Source organism: Mastomys coucha, unplaced genomic scaffold (assembly GCF_008632895.1).
Source record: "Mastomys coucha isolate ucsf_1 unplaced genomic scaffold, UCSF_Mcou_1 pScaffold11, whole genome shotgun sequence".
Classification (NCBI taxonomy): Eukaryota; Metazoa; Chordata; class Mammalia; order Rodentia; family Muridae; genus Mastomys; species Mastomys coucha.
In genome coordinates, this window is record NW_022196893.1 from 15849428 (window position 1) to 15856145 (window position 6718).

Genomic DNA, 6718 nt, shown 5'->3' on the forward strand with positions numbered 1-6718 from the left:
AAAGACCCTATCTTAAAATCTAGTAAACACCTTGGTGTGGTGGTATACACCTTTTTTAGAAAAAAAAAAAGATTTATTTATTATTAAATGTAAGTACACTGTAGCCGTCTTCAGACACTCCAGGAGAGGGCATCAGATCCCATTACAGATGGTTGTGAGCCACCATGTTGTTGCTGGGATTTGAACTCAGGACCTTCTGAAGAGCAGTCAATGCTCTTTTTTCTTTCTTTCTTTTCTTTCTTTCTCTTTCTTTTTGTTTTTTGTTTTTGTTTTTGTTTTTGAGCAGGGTTTCTCTGTATAGCCCTGGCTGTCCTGGAACTCACTCTGTAGACCAGGCTGGCCTGGAACTCAGAAATCCGCTTGTCTCTGCCTCCCAAGTGCTGGGATTAAAGGCGTGTGCCACCACCGCCCGGCTTTTTGTTTTTGTTTTGTTTTGCTTTTTTTCCGAGACAGGGTTTCTCTGTATAGCTCTGGCTGTTCTGAAACTCACCCTATAGGCTGGCCTCGAACTCAGAAATCCTGCCTTCCAAATGCTGGGATTAAAGGCATGTGCCACTACCACCTGGCAGCAATCAGCGCTCTTAACCACTGAGCCATTGCTCCAGCCCCAAGTATACACCTTTAATCCCAGCTCTCGGTTGGCAGAGGCAGGAGGATCTCTGAGTTTGAGACCAGCCTGGTTTACATAGCTAGTTCAAGGATAGCCAGGGCTACATAATAGAGACCTGTTCCAAAACAAAACAAAAACTAGAAAACAAATGATATGTTTGTGAGTGTAAATTGTAGCTTGACAGAATCTAGAACCTCCTGGGAAATGAGCAGCTGCGCATGCGTGCGGCGGCGTCCTCTTGTTGCAGGTTGCTGAGTTCTCTAGATAGGGGATCCTGAGCTATATAAAATGGAGCTGGGGAGCTGAGCAAGTTTTCATTGTTTTCCTCTGATTGTGGAAAACAGCTGCTTCAAGCTCCTACTGCCGCGATCTCCCAGCTGTAACCGGCTTGTACAGCTTGTACCTTGTACTGTGAGCCCAAATGCACCCTCCTCCCTCCCTCCCTCCCTCCCTTCTTTCTCTCTTCTTTCTTTCCTTCAGTTGCTTATGTCAGGGCATTTTAACACAGCAAGAAACTTAAGACAAACTGCTTCTTTATATCGAGAAGTTCTTTCTAAAGAAAGAACGAGGCCGGGAAGTGGTGGCTCATGCCTTTAATCCCAGCACTTGGGAGGAAGAGGCAGGTGGATTTCTGAGTTCGAGACCAGCCTGGTCTACAGAGTGAGTTCCATGACAGCCAGGGCTACACAGAGAAACCCTGTCTTGAAAAAAAAAAGGAAGGAAGGAAGGAAGGAACCAAAATCAAAACCAAAACTAAAACCAAAAAAGGCTCTGATACAATTTGATCTGACTACCCAGGTACACAGACTCCCGCTCCGTGTCTGCAGCGACCACAAACGCCGCCAGGGGGCGCTTGGCACCAGCACTGGGTGCAGGACGCAGGGACACGCTGGGCAGGGAATGCACTTCCGAGCAAGCCTCCTGCACCTTGTGCTTCTCACCCCGCCTTAACACAAGTAATTCCCTTGTCAGCTCCCAAATCGGGAACACTGAATTTTTGTTGTTGTTGTTGTTGAGGAATTCCACCTCCAGGGAGTCTTCCTGGCCTGGGGTGGGCCTTGTTTAGCCAGCCTTGGCTGCGCAGCTACTCATTGATACCTTCTAGGGGACAGTGGATCATGATTCACAGCCTGGAAATAAGGCCGCAACACTCGCCATCCCGGAATGATCCCCGGGGGATACCTCTGAGGTCTGGAGCCTTTTGAAACAGTCTGATATCTCGGTGGAGGAACCGTGCCTGACAACTCTTACTTAATCATGCTCCCTTAGGGTTGACTAGTCCTTCCGAGCCTGGAAAAAGAAGCTTGCAGGCTTGCCCTGAAAATGACCTTGGTGTCTGCCTTGGCCTTGCTTAGACTGTTTCCAGATGGTCCTTGCTCCTACTGAGGCTCTGCCTGCTGGCGTGCCACGTTCATTTGAGAAACGGGTCCTGCATTTGTGAGCGGTTACAAGGCTCCGTTCGAAAACGGACACCTGTAACAGATAGGCTGGAAGGTTTCCTGTCATCCCCAAAACAATTTGTCTCTCATGGTTGGGTTGGAATGTGCTAGAACACCCAGCCCTGGGTCTGTGCTGGCCCCTGGCTCACACCATTACAGTGCAGCTCATGCCAAGACAGGAGAGAGTGAGACTGTCTGCATTTGAATCCCAACTTCTGCTCTCCATAGCTGTATGTTATAAGGAAACGGTAAAAACCTGTCTGCGCCAGGGCTACGCCTAGGATTCCCAGGTAAAGGTTAAATGATTGGCTTTGATCTCAGGCTAAAAAACCACCACCACACATCCAGGGAGCTAAGAGAGAAAGGGTAAAGCTGGCTTGGAGGGGGGGGCGGGGGGGGGGCCGTGGACTCTGAGAACCATGCTTAGGTATGTCCTAAGCTGTCCCTGCCTCTTCCTAGACTGACAGCACATGGGGTGGGAGGAGGATCTGTTATCTAGAGAGGACTCTGCCCAGGGGTCAGAGTTCAGTTCCCTTCGTGAAGATGTGGGAGGTCCAAATGACCACTGAGTAATAGGCAGGAGGCCCGGGGCTCGGGCTTAATTTCCTATAGTCTTAGAGTCGCCATAGCTGCTTCTCCCAGACTGATTGCTTCCCTGCCCAAATCCTGCCCCCCAACAGACACACACCAAAGAGAGAGAGAAAGAGAGACAAACAGACACAGATACAGACACACAGATGCACACACAGATGCACATATACAATATATACACACAGACAGTCAGACATATACACAGAGACACACACAAGCACACACACAGACACAAAGTGAGACACACACAAACATATACATATACATATGTTTGTGTGTATATATATATACATGTATATTATATATATATATATACACAGAAATACACACACATAGACATGCAGACATATATACACAGAGAGACACAGACACACACAGATATATATATACACACATAGATACACATATACACACATATATACATATATATATATACACACAGACAGACATATACACAGACACACATTAAAACACAAGGATACACACACAGACATATATACATACACACATAAACATGCAGACATACACAGAGACACACACAGACATCTATACACATCTATACACATAGACACACACACACACACACACACACACGAGTGGGTGTGTGTGCTGAGTGCAGGCTCCTGTGGAGGCATCAATTCCCTTGGAGCTGGAGTTACTGGCATTTGTGAGCCACCAGACTAAGACACTGTGTGAACTAAGCTTGGATCCTTTGTAAGAGCCATATGCAATTTTAACCTCTGGATCATCTTTCCAGCCCCCAAGTTTTGACAGTGTGAGCGACCCCAAATTCACGAGTTAAAGCCCTAGCAGCAATGTGACTGTTCCTGGGGATGGGACCCCTGAGAAAATCATGAAGGTTAGAGGAGGTCATGAGAGTAGAGTGTTCAGACCAGTGTCCTTGTATGGCACAGATGACTAGGAGCCTTAGGTTTTGAGTGTCCCCTTTGGTCCCAAGTACACCATATACCATATGTGGACAGGACAAGAAGACATGTATCATGCACCTAGAATCCAGCGGCTGGGGGAGCTGAAGAGGCAGAGTGGAAGTTTTAGGGCCTGCCTGGGCTATATAGACTAAGTTCAGGGGTAGCATGGGCAACTTAGTGAGCCTCTGTCTTAAAATAAAAAGTAAGAAGAAGAGACAGGAAGTGGTAGGGCGCGCCTTTCATTCTAGCACTCTGGAAGCAGAGGCTGGAAGGTCTCTATGAGTTTGAGGCCAGCCTGGTCTACAGAGTGAGTTCCAGGACAGCCAGGGCTACACAGAGAAAGCCTGTCTCGAGAAAGAAAAGAAAAAAAAAGTAAGAAGAGGGTTGGGGAGGAAGCTGGTGGTAGACTGCGTGTCTAATGTGTATAGCCTTGGGTCACCACCCCATCAGGGTGGTCTGGAGTTTGAGGCTACTCTGGGCTACTTAGTGAATTCCAGGCTAATCTGGGTTATAGAATCATCCACATTTTATCTCAAAAACAACAAAGAAAGTAGGACCAGGTGTGATGGAATATGTCTTTAATTTCAGCACCCAGGAGGCAGAGGCAGGTGACCTCTGAATTCGTGTCCAACCTGGTCTACGTATTGAGTTCTGGGTCAAAAACAGTACTTGAGTTAAAGCCCTACACAGTGAGACCCTGTCTCAAAAAAAAAAAAAAAAAAAAAAAAAAAAAAAAAGAAAAGAAAAAAAAAGAAAAAGAAAAGCTAAACGATACAGAGTTTTTATAGGAAAATTAGAAAGTGTAGAAATTAAGAAAAAAAAAAGAAAAGAGAAAAGAAGAGTTCTTAAAGCCGGGCCACCCAGAGCAAACCACTGCCCTTTGCAGGTGTTTGATTTCTGTTTCTGTTTCCAGCTAGCTACTGTAACAAACATTATACTGTTGCTGGCTTAAAAGAACACAATTTGATCTTCTCCCCTCTGCAGGTCAGAAGCTGGGATCTGCTGAGGAGATGAAAGCTGGGCCCTCACAGGCCTGCTTCCTTGAGTTGTTTCTGAGGAAGATCCATGTCCGGAACATGCCCGTATCCAGAGAGTTGAACCCCTCCACACCTGCAAAGCCCTTTCTGTGCACCCCAGGTTCTGGGGTGGAACATGAGGATCTGAGGTTGCGGGGCTTTTGTTCAGCCTTTCAGAATCAATCTTCCTCCCTCCCTCTGTCTCTTTCTCTTCCTCTCTCCTCGTCCCTCCCTCTGCCCCCCTCCCCCCTCCCTCTCTTTCTACCCCCAAGACAGGATTGCTCTCTACCTAGCCCTGACTGTTTTGGATCAGGCTGACCTCAAACTTAGAGATTTTGCCTCTGCCGCCCAGATGCTAGGATTAAAGGTGTGTGCTACCATTGTCCAGCCAGAATTTTTCTCTCCAGGTTGTAGCTTGTTTTCCCCACAATCCTGTTTAGTTTATGGTTTGTTTCTTCAGCTCTCTGCCTCCAGTAGAGTCTGCTTCAGCTCAGGTTGAACCCTGAGCCTGTGTGCTGGTGAGCTAAGCATCATCGCTGTGTTCTTTCGGGAACTCCATAAGCAAGGCTTTTACCCTTCACCAGTCCAACCATTCCCCTACCACTGGCCGTCTCTGACTTGACCTGCATCACCAGTCTTCCATGAGAGCCCCACCCTCCCAAACCCCCACCGCAGCCCCCAGCTTCCCTGCTCTCTCTTTCCTGTGTCTTTTTGTAGCTACATTTCTTGGAGGGTCTCTGAAGAGTTTCTGGTCTGGGGTGAATGAGATGGTTCTGTGGCTAAAGGTGACTGCGGCCAAGCCTGATGATCTGAGTTCAATCCCTGGGACCCACATATGGAGGGTGAGAATTGACTTCCAGAGGTTGTCTTCTCAACAACACCCTTGAGCTATGCTGTGTATGTTTCCACATATATGCACACCATTAATGAATAATTTAAGATGAACATTGAAAATGGAGTTCTAGGCTGTCTCTCCTCTTTTGCCTTCTATCCTGCACCTTCGATTCACTAGAGCCCGGTCGCAGGTCCTCCCACCCCCCACCCCCCAAGCAGGAATATCATGTCACCAATCCTAACTTTTTGTGGTTGCTCCAAGCTGTTTGGTGCATAGACATGAGGCCTGAAGTGGCTCTGGATGCAGCAGCAGCTCAGGGCCAACCTTCACAACTGGTTAGTCTCTCCTTGGGGTGACAGGACACCAGACGCTCTGGTGTTGGTGAGGCACACTCCATAAAAAGACCCAAAGCTGAAAACAACCCAGAGCTGAAGCAGAGGCCATTGTGCTGTCTTCGAAGGCTGAGTCACACCACCCTTGGGGACCAGCCATGCCACTGATGGTGATAAGCCCAGATGATATCCTGGGGGCCCATTCCTCCCCTGTTAGGGTTTTACACACTTTAGCGGTAACTGTGTGATACAGGACTCCTCCAGTAACCGTGTCCTGAGGGCTGGGTCTCTTCCAGGACTGTGAGAATTACAGTATTCCCAGCACACAGAATGAGCACCTCCTACACACTAGTTCAGTGACCTTCTTGTTTTGTTTTCTTTTTTGGTTTTTCAAGACAGGGTTTCTCTGTGTAGCCCTGGCTGTCCTGGAACTCACTCTGTAGACCAGGCTGGCCTCGAACTCAGAAATTCGCCTGCCTCTGCCTCCCAAGTGCTGGGATTAAAGGCGTGCACCACCACCGCCCGGCTTTTGTTTTGTTTTCTAAAATTATTCCTTGAGCGGCTGGAGAGACGGCTCATAAGTTGAGAAGATCTGTTGCTGAGGTCCTGGGATCAATTCCCCACACTCACACGGTGGTTTATAATTATTCACAACTCCAGTTCCAATAGGATCTGATGGCCTTTTTTTTAGTTCCATGGGCATAAGACACACACGTGGCCTGCATATATACATGCAGCATATGCAAAGCACCCAAACATATAAAACAAAATTTGAGACAGGGATCTCTTTATGTGGTCCTGGCTGTCCTAGAACTCACTATATAAACCAGGCTGGCCTCGAACTCCCAGAAACCCTCCTGCCACTGCCTTGCTAACACCTCCCCAGTGCTCAGATTAAAGGCATTTGCCACCATGTCTGGTCTAAACAAATCTTTTCTTTCTTTTTCTTTTTTTTTTTTCTTTTTT

The 6718-nt window shown here is 47.5% G+C and overlaps 1 long non-coding RNA gene across 1 annotated transcript in view; it reads left to right on the forward strand.

Annotated features, from left to right (window-relative positions):
• The first annotated feature begins 2088 nt into the window (after positions 1 to 2088).
• LOC116081707 overlaps positions 2089 to 6718 on the forward strand; it is a 5132-nt gene continuing 502 nt past the window's right edge. Inside the window, exons 1-2 of the long non-coding RNA XR_004114976.1 lie at positions 2089 to 2339; positions 4554 to 5427. This is a non-coding gene — a long non-coding RNA (uncharacterized LOC116081707). The remainder of the gene's footprint in view (positions 2340 to 4553; positions 5428 to 6718) is intronic.